The sequence below is a fragment of the Oncorhynchus clarkii genome, chromosome 5 (assembly GCF_045791955.1).
Source record: "Oncorhynchus clarkii lewisi isolate Uvic-CL-2024 chromosome 5, UVic_Ocla_1.0, whole genome shotgun sequence".
Classification (NCBI taxonomy): domain Eukaryota; kingdom Metazoa; phylum Chordata; class Actinopteri; order Salmoniformes; family Salmonidae; genus Oncorhynchus; species Oncorhynchus clarkii.
This window is the reverse complement of record NC_092151.1, coordinates 75,061,578-75,075,211: the sequence shown is the minus strand read 5'-3', so window position 1 is coordinate 75,075,211 and position 13,634 is coordinate 75,061,578. Positions and strand designations below refer to the sequence as shown.

The 13,634-nt window shown below is 41.4% G+C and overlaps 1 protein-coding gene across 1 annotated transcript in view; it reads left to right on the top strand.

The window, feature by feature from the left end:
- Positions 1-235: 235 nt before the first annotated feature.
- LOC139410217 (BMP/retinoic acid-inducible neural-specific protein 3-like) overlaps positions 236-13,634 on the top strand; it is a 50,868-nt gene continuing 37,469 nt past the window's right edge. The window contains exon 1 of the mRNA XM_071155684.1: positions 236-473. The gene's annotated coding sequence lies outside the window, so the exon portion shown is untranslated. The remainder of the gene's footprint in view (positions 474-13,634) is intronic.

The following is a 13,634-nucleotide window of genomic DNA, read 5'->3' as shown; positions in this document are numbered from 1 at the left end:
CCTCCTGTCAGTCGCCCGCTGGTGTTTCTGTAACGGGAGGCTCGCACGCGTTCCCACATCAAGAAGCACATTTGCGAGTTCTCTCTCTCTACTCCTCTTTCTTTACCCCGCACTCTCGGTCGATGCTTTCATTTTTTAAAAGTAATTATCCCTTGAAAGGCCAAAGCCTTTGCTTAACATTGTCCCTTTGCACCATAATGAAAAGCGTTTTGCTTCGAACTTCCTCAGTGGGCTGGAGCGATAGGAAGGATTGCTGAGGCGCAGAGCAGCCCCGACTCTCGCCGAATCGTTTCCCCTCTATCTTTCTTTGGATGTTGTGGAGTTTGTTGGTCTTGTCCAAGTGTGAACTAATTCACTCCGATCAACGTGAAATTAGGTTTTCAACAATGTTGGCAGTTCTAGGGACATATTCGCTGATTCAGCAACATATTTGAAGATGCTGAATTGAACTTTGTCCAATGTTCTGATTTGCGGTGAGTCGAGATATCTATCTTTTATAATACCTTTTGTTTGTAAGCCTCAATGGAGCATGTTTTTTGTTGTGTAGTGGTTTGTATTCTCCTGAAGTTGCATGGACACTGTCACACAATGCAGGGACATATTGGGTATAACTGAATGCCAGAGGTAGCCTATATAAAACAGCTGTGTAAACCCAGGTGAAACCTACATATGACATACTCTCATACCTGTCTCTCACTTTCTGAAACTCTCTCTCTCACGCACGCACACACACACACACACACACACACACACACACACACACACACACACACACACACACACACACACACACACACACACACACACACACACACACACACACACACACACACACACACACACACACAAACAATATAAACATATATCTTTCTCTCCCCATTTCCCCCTTCCTCCCTCCCCTTTTTTCCCATTGTCACCGTGACACCCAGTCTGTATTCCTGAGGGTGGTATGGGCTTGCCAACAGAGCAGAGCAGAGCTGGGGTTCAGATCTGTAATGCTGATGTGCTGTGAGCAGATCTGCCAAGCCAAGTGCCAGCCAGTCAGTCAAGTAGAACCAGCAGCTTCCAGCCATCCACAAACAATTTTCCCTCTGATTTCATAATTATACATTTCACCCTCGAGCCTCTTAAAGGCTTGGGAAATGGGAATCAAGGCAGGTTTTGAAAGCAGGAAAGGATGTCATGAAAAGCCTGTATGCCCAAACCAGACTGTACAAAGTTGCTCCTAAGTCAAAATGGAATATCTTGGGTTTGTTAAATTGAATGAACTCAGTAACCCACAATGACATAACGTCAGCCGTTTGTACTACATTTGAATAGAGGCTACATTTGAATAGAGGCTTTTGTGTTTTTTATGGAGTTAGAGTATTTTAATTTAATGAAATGGTTTATAGAGTCCTTTTGATCCCTTACAGAAAATTATACTAAATCTAAATACTGTATACTTCATGCTGTTGCATATCTAGCATCTCCTACTCCTGACTTGATGTAACATAAATCCATGTTCGGTAAACATACCAAAATAATAGACAGTCACTCTATCTAGCAATGGTCTGCAAGTGTTGTTTCAATGGACTTTGAATTATTTAGTTTATCTATGCCTTTGGAGAGGCTAGGACAAAATCTGGACTTGGTGGACTTTGATGAGTCATCTCTTGAGATATTGTAGAGATATATCTATAATAGAGATGTATGGATGTATCTGGTTAAGGCACCATTGGGTAAGCTTATGAAGGCTGTGGTTTACCACTATAATAGGAGTGAGTGAGTACTGCCATAGTCTGTGAGTCTCTCACGTAAGCCGTTAGCTCAGGAAGCCCGAGAGCCAAAACCCTGGAGGAGTGTGTGTGTGCGTGCTTGAAAGAGTGTACGTGTGAGTATAAGTGTTCATATAACGTCTCCAAAAGACGCATGCCCAGCTCCCTAAAATGAAATGAGCAAAGGTTTCAATCTCTTGATCCTTTGTGTAGGCCTTGGAGAAATGTATCTCCAGAGACTGCATGCATAGTGAGTCCATTGCCACGGGCAGACTGAAGAGCTGAATGCTGCATTCATGTCCTGTGGTATATTGTGAGAGTGTTTGGTGGCCCAGCTGTACCCCATCAACATGAAATACTGGCTCTGTCTGACTATGTCCTCACTGCTGTATAGAGGTATTGGCTGCAGCAGAATAGAAACAACACAGACTGGAGACTGAGAGCATACCAAAGCACACACCAATACATACACACATTCACAAACACCTTATCACACAAAGACAATGATAAGTGCAGACATGCATGCACAGTCACATGCTGGCTCACATGCACACACACACACAATGATACATGCACACACATATGCTCGCTCACGTGCACACACATGCACACATTCACTTTCACACAAAGCAACGTGCACTTACACAAGGACACATGCACACACACTCATTCAATCACCCAAACACTCACTCACACACACACACACACACACACACACACACACACACACACACACACACACACTATCTGTCTTCTGGTCTTCTTTGCTCACACACAGACATGTACACAATTGGTGTGCACCTTTATGTACTGTACACTGACAGCAACCAATAGCTCTCACTCCCTATCGCTCTCTCTCTCTCTACCCTTCTCCCTATATCCCCTCTCTCTCCCTATATCTCCCTCTCCATTCTTAACCTGTCTCCCACACACGCACACGCAGGCACACACACACGCATACACACGCATACACACGTATACACACACACACACACACACACACACACACACACACACACACACACACACACACACACACACAACACAAACACAAACACAAACCATCAATAACTGCTGCGGCTTTCTCAATGGCCTATTTATCTGCTCCTACTGTGAGATGTGGACATAGATCAGATGAGACAGGAGTCAGTGAGATGCCCTCGTGTTCAAACGACTGTGACGCTTCAATGGGGCCTCTTCCTTAAAGGATCAACATAGTCTTTAAGATAGAGGAAGGGCCTGCTGCTATCAAGCACCCACATTAATGAATGAGTCACACATGGAACACTGCTGCAGCAATTTTATCCCATCAAATATTAATAGGGGAGACAGAAGAAAAGAGAGAAATATTGACAAGAAAAAAGAGAGAGAATTGAAGAGACTTAAAGAAAGAGATATAAGGGAAGAGAGAGAGAGAGTGGACAAACAGGCAGCAGTCAGGCACGTCTTGGGGCTTTGTGGTGAATACCCACCGCCCATTATTTTATGATAATGAGCAAACTGGTGAATCGCTGGTGCAGCGACCCTGATTCGGAACTGAGTCTGACGGATAGAAAGAGAGGAGAGAGAATGAAAGAAAGGAGAACATATAAGAAAAGATGAGGAAGAGAAAGAAAGAGAGGAAAAGAAAAAGAAGGACAATAAAGAAGACGTGAAGGAAGGAGACAAAGGGAGGGAAGAGGAAAAGGGGAGAGAAGAGAGTTAAAGAGAGCTGAGCAGGTCACAGAGAGATAGGCTGACTGATTAGGGCATTAAAAAAATATACTTCCAGGAACGCTTGATAATTGAAAAAATGTGTAGCAAGGCAGTGGTGGAACATATCCTGTGGACTCATACACAGTCACAAACCTCCCCTCAATAACACAAACACAATCATATTAGAAGTGAGTGAGAAAGACAAGCTGCATGTGTTCTTGAAAACGATGTCATTATTGGTATATAAAAAAATGTCATGACGTCTCTCTGTCTATCTCTTGCCCTTCTTCTTCCTCTCCTCTCCTCTCCTCTCCTCTCCTCTCCTCTCCTCTCCTCTCCTCTCCTCTCCTCTCCTCTCCTCTCCTCTCCTCTCTTATTGATACCATAACAGATAATGCAGCGGTGAAGATATTTATGTCTTAAAGAGATAGAGATACTATAAAGGAGTGTACAGTCGTAGATAGACAATGTTATTACTCTCTCCTCACACACACACACACTAGCTCAGGTACCATAAAGGGAATACCTGTTAGCCAGTTTTCTCTTTACTATTTACAGCTATTAACTCAGCAGAAATAATGCTCTTTATTCAGGAGGCACCTTTTGGGCATGCTTGTACCTGGACACTCGTTTTCAGAAGAGGCCTATGTGTGCTTTACTCAGATTTATAACAGCTTTTGCTCACTCCGCCTCCCAGTGATATGTAGCCAAATAAAAATGTACAAGTGAGAACTTTACGAGCTGGATAGCCATAATTAAGACTCGTTTTTTACCATTGCTTTCCCAGAACTGACTAGCGAAGTGGGCTTTTTATGTAGTTTTTTTATTCAACAAGGAAAGAAAAGTACTCTACTTCACTGAACCCACCACACACACACACACACACACACACACACACACACACACACACACACACACCGCTAATTGATTAGATACAATTCAAATCTTTAATCCCCCACACTAGGTTTGTGGCGATCACAAAATTTTGTCAACCGGTGATTGTCAAGCAAATCATTGTCTGTCTCACGGTAATTGACCGTTAATTAGCATAAACACATTTAGCATCTCCTGGCTTCCACACCTACAAGCTGTTGGATTTTGGATTAAACTTGGAACATTGCTATCCTAGAGACATGATACATCAGAAGTAACACTATAGTATCTGAGGGGTGATAGAGAATGATTTTAACATCAGAAGTTAATGGTTATATGTAGGAGCCAGATGGCTTTGGAATGTGCTGGGTGGACGGGAAGAACTCACAGGATTGCTATAGGGGATACGGATGGACATCTGTGGATTAGGCAAATGAGGGGTTGAGGTCAGGTCAGATCCCCTTAAGTGTGAAATTATGGTTTATTACCCTATTACTTAATCTTCCTGTCTAACCATCAAATATGTAAGGATTGGAGAGAAGGAGGAGTGCCTAAATTGGAGTATATATACTTGTGGTGGTGGAAACATGTTTTGTCTGAATGCAGCTGTATTGACCCTCTAGGCAGAATAAACTTGGTTAAGCTTTCATCATGTCTGTTGAGCTTTTTACAATGAGAATTAGAACCTAACAAGCCATTGTAAAAAGTATAATAAATCCATATAATATAGCCTACATCTTCACAATAAATCCATTATTTATTTTAGACAGGTCTAAAGAAGCATGATATGAAGAAAATGTAGTCTATTTCAGAAGAAAATAATAGCATACTCTGAGTTGTCTTTATGTTAGGTCCTGATGTGGTTATGCCAAATGGCTGTGGCTACACAAGTTCATTTATCAGACAAGATTTGCTTATAATTCCGTGGCATTATTTTATATTATTTTATATTATGAAGAATACAATTGAACCAAGCTGAATAAAATATCAATACTTTCTCCAAACGATTTGAGGGAGTGAGCACATGCAGCTATTCTATGTTGAGCTGTTAACAAATAAATAGTTACTCCAATATGCTTAATATATAGCTATTAATGTAACTTTAATTGTTCTAAAATGTTGGGTTATATGTTTTGATTTCTAATACATTGATGATGAGACTGATGATTTAAAAAAGTTGTTTGAAAGGCATGAGATCTGCTTTGTACACTGCTCAAAAAAATAAAGGGAACACTAAAATAACACATCCTAGATCTGAATGAATGAAATATTCTTATTAAATACTTTTTTCATTACATAGTTGAATGTGCTGACAACAAAATCACACAAAAATGATCAATGGAAATCAAATTTATCAACCCATAGAGGTCTGGATTTGGAGTGACACTCAAAATTAAAGTGGAAAACCACACTACAGGCTGATCCAACTTTGATGTAAAGTCCTTAAAACAAGTCAAAATGAGGCGCAGTAGTGTGTGTGGCCTCCACGTGCCTGTATGACCTCCCTACAACGCCTGGGCATGTACCTGATGAGGTGGCGGATGGTCTCCTGAGGTATCTCCTCCCAGACCTGGACTAAAGCATCCGCCAACTCCTGGACAGTCTGTGGTGTAACGTGGCGTTGGTGGATGGAGCGAGACATGATGTCCCAGATGTGCTCAATTGGATTCAGGTCTGGGGAATGGGCGGGCCAGTCCATAGCATCAATGCCTTCCTCTTGCAGGAACTGCTGACACACTCCAGCCACATGAGGTCTAGCATTGTCTTGCATTAGGAGGAACCGAGGGCCAACCGCACCAGCATATAGTCTCACAAGGGGTCTGAGGATCTCATCTCGGTACCTAATGGCAGTCAGGCTACCTCTGGCGAGCACATGGAGGGCTGTGCGGCCCCCCAAAGAAATGCCACCCCAGACCATGACTGACCCATCGCCAAACCGGTCATGCTGGAGGATGTTGCAGGCAGCAGAACGTTCTCCACGGCGTCTCCAGACTGTCACGTCTGTCATATGTGCTCAGTGTGAACCTGCTTTCATCTGTGAAGAGCACAGGGCGCCAGTGGCGAATTTGCCAATGTTGGTGTTCTCTGGCAAATGCCAAACGTCCTGCACGGTGTTGGGCTGTAAGCACAAACTCCACCTGTGGACGTCGGGCCCTCATACCACCCTCATGGAGTCTGTTTCTGACCGTTTGAGCAGACACATGCACATTTGTGGCCGGCTGGAGGTCATTTTGCAGGGCTCTAGCAGTGCTCCTCCTTGTCCTCCTTGCTCAAAGGCGGAGGTAGCGGTCCTGCTGCTGGGTTGTTGCACTCCTACGGCCTCCTCCACGTCTCCTGATGTACTGGCCTGTCTCCTGGTAGCGCCTCCATGCTCTGGACACTACGCTGACAGACACAGCAAACCTTCTTGCCACAGCTCGCATTGATGTGCCATCCTGGATGAGCTGCACTACCTGAGCCACTTGTGTGGGTTGTAGACTCCGTCTCATGCTACCACTAGAGTGAAAGCACCGCCAGCATTCAAAAGTGATCAAAACATCAGCCAGGAAGCATAGGAACTGAGAAGTGGTCTGCGGTTATCACCTGCAGAACCACTCCTTTATCGGGGGGGAGGGTCTTGCTAATTGCCTATAATTGCCACCTGTTGTCTATTCCATTTGCACAACAGCATGTGACATTTATTGTCAATCAGTGTTGCTTCCTAAGTGGACAGTTTGATTTCACAGAAGTGTGATTGACTTGGAGTTACATTGTGTTGTTTAAGTGTTCCCTTTATTTTTTTTAACAGTGTATTTTGCGCAGGTTGTACACACTCCAATAGTCTCTCATTCACAATTTGATAAGCACTTGATAATGCCTCGAATTTTATGACGTCATACCCTTTGTGACCGTAAGACACCCTAAAATAATCCATGCCTTTTGCAGCCCGGAGTACTGCATTTTGCCCTTCTCCTAAGTGTGCTGTGCTGTGTCTCTCACTCACGGCTCTGCGTCACGTGATCAGGTCTTTCTCACAGGCTACTTTTCGTCAGCCAACAAGATCAGTAGACCTAACGAACAGAAAAAGCACTAGCCTATGTCAATCTACTATCCCCCGTAGTACAATAGTCGACCTATTATATTCTGTGCGAGAAATAAATATGCCAAACATAGTCTGGGACAGTTGTGGGATGCGGTAGATCCCAAGTGAATACAACCTCTAGCATCAAACATTTTTGTATGCAATGTGACTGACGAAACAGATTAAAACGTTTATCTTAAAATGTTGATAAACTATTAGGCTATTTCTTCACATTATAAGCTCATCAATGCACACATGGCAGTAGGCTATAAGTGTGAATGTTCCATTAGTGGAAAACACCATTATCAAAAGTGACTGGAAATGTAATTTTGAATGTAACACTTTAATTATAAAGGTGCATTTTTATGGTGAAAATGATCTTCCGCTACTGGAAACTCACACGCTGTTACACAGTTAGGCTCTACACCCCTTGTAAAGCGGATTCATGTTTAACTTTAAGAAGTTATTTGGCCACTTTAATTGTGATACAAACCTTATTAAAACATATAGGCCTATGGGTTAGGGCCTAGGCCATAGGCCTATATGTTCTAATAAAGTTTGTATGGCTACATGAGGTGTGCGACTATGATTCGAATAAGTCACAAAAAAAGGCTTTGTTTCTTATGCTGGGCATCATTCACAAGTAAGAATATATAATTCACAAGTGATAGGCTAATATTGTTACCCGTCAGACTATTCTTAATTTAATCTTGTCTTTACATATACTAAGTAATATATGTGTGACATTTGTTTGGATATAGAATGGACCATTATCATGCACCTGTATCGAAACAGGGGCAGCGTAAAAAAAAACACATGTAATCTATGCACATAAATCGAGAATGGAGGACGTTTTTCCTTGTGGTTTATTTTCATGCTAGCCAGGTATGCTATGCTCCTGATGTAAATATAAGCAATGTGCTTAATATTAGGAACGTTGAGAAATAAATATAGTAGGCCAAGTCTATAGAAAGCTGATAGAGGCCATCACTCTGTTTTCCCCCGCAATTGCATAGCCTATAGAAATGTTGCGCAACATGAGCTCATGGGCTCTCATGAAGTGTTTGATTAGATTTTTGAATACATTTGCATTGATGTCAGAGTGATTAGAGGGACAATGAAGTGCAGTTGAGTCAATGCTCATTTCAAATTGATTGGGGGCTGGAAGAACAGGGAAACTGTACATTTTCACTACACTGAAATTGTTTGTTTTCCATTGGCAGTGAACTGTTTCAAACAGAAAGATGATTCAGCCTGTGATGCGTAACACAAATTAGAGTACCGACCATCATAAAGTAGCTTCACATGTTTGTTCAGTTCATTTATTATTCCTTCCAAGCAGTCAATAACTTGCTGTAGTCCATGCTAGTTTACATAGCATCCACTAGCTAACATGCTGCTCTGATTACATACTGTATTACACCGCTGCCAGGAAGTCATCTATCGTCCCCTAAAGCATCAATCTGTACTCAAACAGTCCATTACTCAAAGTGACAGCCAGATTAGAAATTATATTTAATTCTGTCTACCACCACCTGACACTGTCTGCCACTGTTTCAAACACCCCAACCGAATCTCTCTAACTTCTCATATTGGTTTTGAAATGTTTTCAATGGGATATCTTCTCTATGATGCTTTCCCCACCCCCTACTAGTCATTTGCATAACATAGAAGCTCTTCTTTGTGTGTTTAGGTGTAAGACAGTCGACTACAGGCGAGGAGCTGTGGACATGCAGACATAATATCATTTCACAAAGGCTTTGCTTTCCCCCCTGGCACCTGTATGAAAGTTATTGTTGACAGTTGTACCGTGGGAGGGGAGATACTGTATGTGGGTTAATTAGGGCCAAAAACCTTGTTAGTCAGCACTGAGGGGAAGATGTAAAGTTTATCACTTCCTGTTTCCACACTTTGAAGATGCTTTTGGGGATGGCTTGCAGACTAGTTTCAAAGTGCACCAGTTACAAATTGGATCCTGTTGATGAACTTCTAATGAAACTCTTTTAATCAACACCTACCACCCTGATCTCCCCCTTCCTCGTCTTCACCCTCCCCCTTCCTTCCATCTCTCCTTCCCTCCCTCCCTCTGCCTTCAAATGTATTCAAGGCTGGGAGATAGCAAAAAGTGAAAGCCATTCCGCACATTAGCATAGTTGCAGTGCCAGCGAAGGTAAGGTGCATCATCTGTATGGCTCCGGTGTCCTAATGGGTATAGTGGCTGAACAGATGTTCTGAGACACACTGCTCTCTCTCTTCTCCCTCACTCACCCAACACCTACCCACCCACTCTCTCCCCTATCTCTCTCTCCCCCTATCTCTCTCTCCCCTATCTCTCTCTCCCCCCCTCTCTCTCTCTCTCTCTCTCTCTCTCTCTCTCACTCCTCTGTCCCCTCTGAATGCGGCTGGTGGAATGCTTTAGACAGATTAGGTTGGGGAGTTCCCAAATCTCATCAAGCGTACAACAGTACAGTATATCCTCTAAGCCGTGGAGGGAGAGAATATCTAACCATTGCGGTAGGGCTGACACTGTGAAGTAAACATGGCAGAGTCTTTGGATGTAAGTTAAGTGTCTGTCAACAAGACAGGTACATTAGATACAGACTTTAGACCTTTAGTAGTAATAGTAGTAATAGTAGTAGTAGTAGTAGTTGTAAACACTCTGACTGAATTGACCAGCAATCATGCACAGCAGTAAAAAAAACATTTTTATTAACAAAATATACAATTCTATATTTGTTTTTTGATGGTTTGAGTTTGCTCAGCATTTATTCTGACAGTTTTAGACAGAACAGGACAACAGGATTTAAAAAAAATAATAATACTAGTACAATAATAGTAGAATAATAACAGTAACTACATTACCCTACTAATGTCTTCACTTTCTTCGTGCATGCAGCATAGTTTGCTAGTACATAGTGCTGTAAGCCTTGAAATGGGGCCAGGATGGTTGATTCTATAGCTCTTTGACCAATTTAGATGTTACATTGAGATGATTGTCCTAAATCTTTGCTAAATAATCAATATTGATTATTAATAATGCCATTCATTGACATAATCTCAGAACATTTCTCAAAGAGGTCACATTTGATCTCTTTCCTTTATGTACGCTCTAGTGCCCTCAAACTCAACTCTGGACGTCGAAGCCAGTTACACTGCATTTTTTCATTGTTCCACTTTAATCAGGGTCTGATTTAGACCTGGGACACCAGGTGTGTGTAATTATCAGGTATAACAGAAAACCAGCAGGCTCCGGACCTCATAGTGTAAGAGTTGAGCACCCCTGCTCTCGTGTCAATACAGTCACCTGTTGAGGAATGAGGCACTGGTAATTCCAGGACTGCATTCATGTCTTGTGAGATATTGTCAGGTTTTCTGAATAGGTGACTATAAAGAATTCCACAATCTTCCACAATGACCTCTGACCTCTTTGGTAACCTACTGAAGATAAGTTGGGTTTTTGCTATGGATCTATGACAGATCACTCTCTTCATCTAGAATGGCTAATATTAGGTGTTGCTTAATGAATATAGCCAGCCATTATGCCAGATGGCGGCCATAAAAACAGTACAGAGTTTAAAGCAGATGGGCTTTTATTAATCTGAATTGCCATTTGGTATAAACTACTTCTGGATCATAATGCCTAAAATATCTGCAGTTCCAAAATGATATGGTCCATTTGTGAAATAAACAGAACCTTGTCATATAGATGCAATATAAATGACAGATTACAATCTGTGTATTTTTATTCACTTATGGAAACCTTGTAGGTTGGGTTCCATCACAAATGTTGTTGAATAGAAAGTTTGAATAATGAATGGTGTGTCGGGTGACAAGGCTGAGGTGATTCTGCATCGGGTCGGTCACAGACTGTAGATTGCCCTACAGAATGTGTGTATGTGGAGCACAACCTAAAGTCGGCCACATTAGGGATTTGTGTGTAAGGAAGGTTGTTTATGGTTGAAAGCTAATGCATGTTTTTATTTTGTCAAGGATCAAGTGATGTTTATAACCATGCTGTAGACCTTTCCTACAGTCAATGACCAACAACACCCTCTTTGGCCTAATTGGTAGAATGTTTTTTTTTCTTCATAATTTCGTAATTAATTAAGATAATTTTTTTAAACACGACAAAAATCCAGTGTTTCTATGTCATACAGTTTTGTTATATTTCAGTCTTCTGTGATGTACAGTACCAGTCAAAAGTTTGGACATACCTATTGATTCAAGGATTTTTCTTTAGTTTTACTGTTTTCTACATTGTAGAATAATAGTGAAGACATCAAAACTATAAAATAACACATAAGGAATCATGTAGTAACCAAAAAAAAAAAGTGTTAAACAAATCCAAATATATTTATTATTTGAGATTCTTTGAAGTAGCCACCCTTTCCCTTGATGACAGCTTTGTACACTCTTGGCATTCTCTGAAACCAGCTTCACCTGGAATGCTTTTCCAATAGTCTTGAAGGAGTTCCCACATATGCTGAGCACTTGTTGGCTGCTTTTCCTTCACTCTGCGGTCCAACTCATTCCAAACCATCTCAATTGGGTTGAGGTTGGGTGATTGTGGAGGCCAGGTCATCTGATGCAGCACTCCATCACTTTCCTTCTTGATCAAATAGCCCTTACACAGCCTGGAGGTGTGTTGGGTCATTGTCCTGTTGAAAAACAAATGATACACCATCCCATCTGGTTTGTGCTATCTTGGCAGAATGCTGTGGTAGCCATGGCGGTTAAATATTCCTTGAATTCTAAATAAATCACTGACAGTGTCACCAGCAAAGCACCCCCACACCATCACACCTCCTCCTCTATGCTTCATGGTGGGAATCACACATGAAGAGATCATCCGTTCACCTACTCTGCTTCTCACAAAGACACAAATCTCAAATTTGGACTCATAAGACCAAAGGACAGATCCACCAGTCTAATATCCATTGCTTGTGTTTCTTGGCCCAAGCAAGTCTCTTCTTCTCATTGGTGTCCTTTAGTGGTGTTTTCTTTGCAGCAATTTGACTATGAAGATGTTGGAGGAAATTATGGTTGAAATGATTAATTATGTATACATTTAAATTAGAACCATCTATTTTAATACTATTATGTTATGATATGAAATGTATGGGCTCTTGGTTAAGCTGTTACTGAAAATGTAAGGAAAACAAATTAATTGTCTGTACTTTGCGGGAAGTTTAAGGGAGAGGGATGACGTATCTTTTCCGACAGATAAGAATGGTCCTTGATGTACCATTTGTGGAGGAGAAGATATCTTTTAGACAGATTGGAATGTCTGGTTTATGAGAGGAGTAGAAAACATCTCCGGACCTGAAAACACTGGGCTATTGTGGGAATCGGAGAGAGTGTGGGAAACTGATGATGTCATTTTCAGTTTATAACCTGTGGAAATATGTGTATGTGGTTAGTACTCTCTTGCAATAAACGCTGTTACCTGACTTTTAAGACTGGTCTCGATCTATTTCATGCATAATTAATGAATTTACAACTCATTAATGAAATAGAGAGAGTGCGAATTTGATTTTGGCTATAAAACATATAGGAATTTAGAAATTCCACTAACAGAAGACCAGATTCACGCAGTCTCCTCTGAACAGTTGATGAGATGTGATTGCTACTTGAACTCTGTGAAGCATTTATTTGGGATGCAATTTCTGAGGCTGGTAACTCTAATGAACTTATCCTTTACGCGGTCCTCATGAGAGCCAGTTTCATCATGACTTGATGGTTTTTGCGACTGCACTTGAAGAAACGTTCTTGAAATCTTCCGGATTGACTGACCTTCATGTCTTCAAGTAATGTTTCTCTTTGCTTATTTGAGCTGTTCTTGTCATAATATGGACTAGATCTTTTACCAAATAGGGCTATGTTCTGTATACCACCCCTACCTTGTCACAACACTACTGATTGGCTCAAATGTGTTAAGAAGGAAATAAATTCCACAAATGAACTTTTAACAAGGCACACCTGTTAATTGAAATGCATTCCAGGTGACGACCTCATGAAGCTGGTTGAGAGAATGTCAAGATTGTGCAAACCTGTCATCAAGGCAAAAGGTGGCTACTTTGAAGAATTTGTTTAACACTTTTTTGGTTACTTCATGATTCCATATGTATTATTTCATAGTTTTGCTGTCTTCACTATTATTCTACAATGTAGAAAAGAGTACAAACAAAGAAAGACCCTGGAATGATTAGGTTTGTCCAAACTTTTGACTGGTACTGTATAGAAAAGTG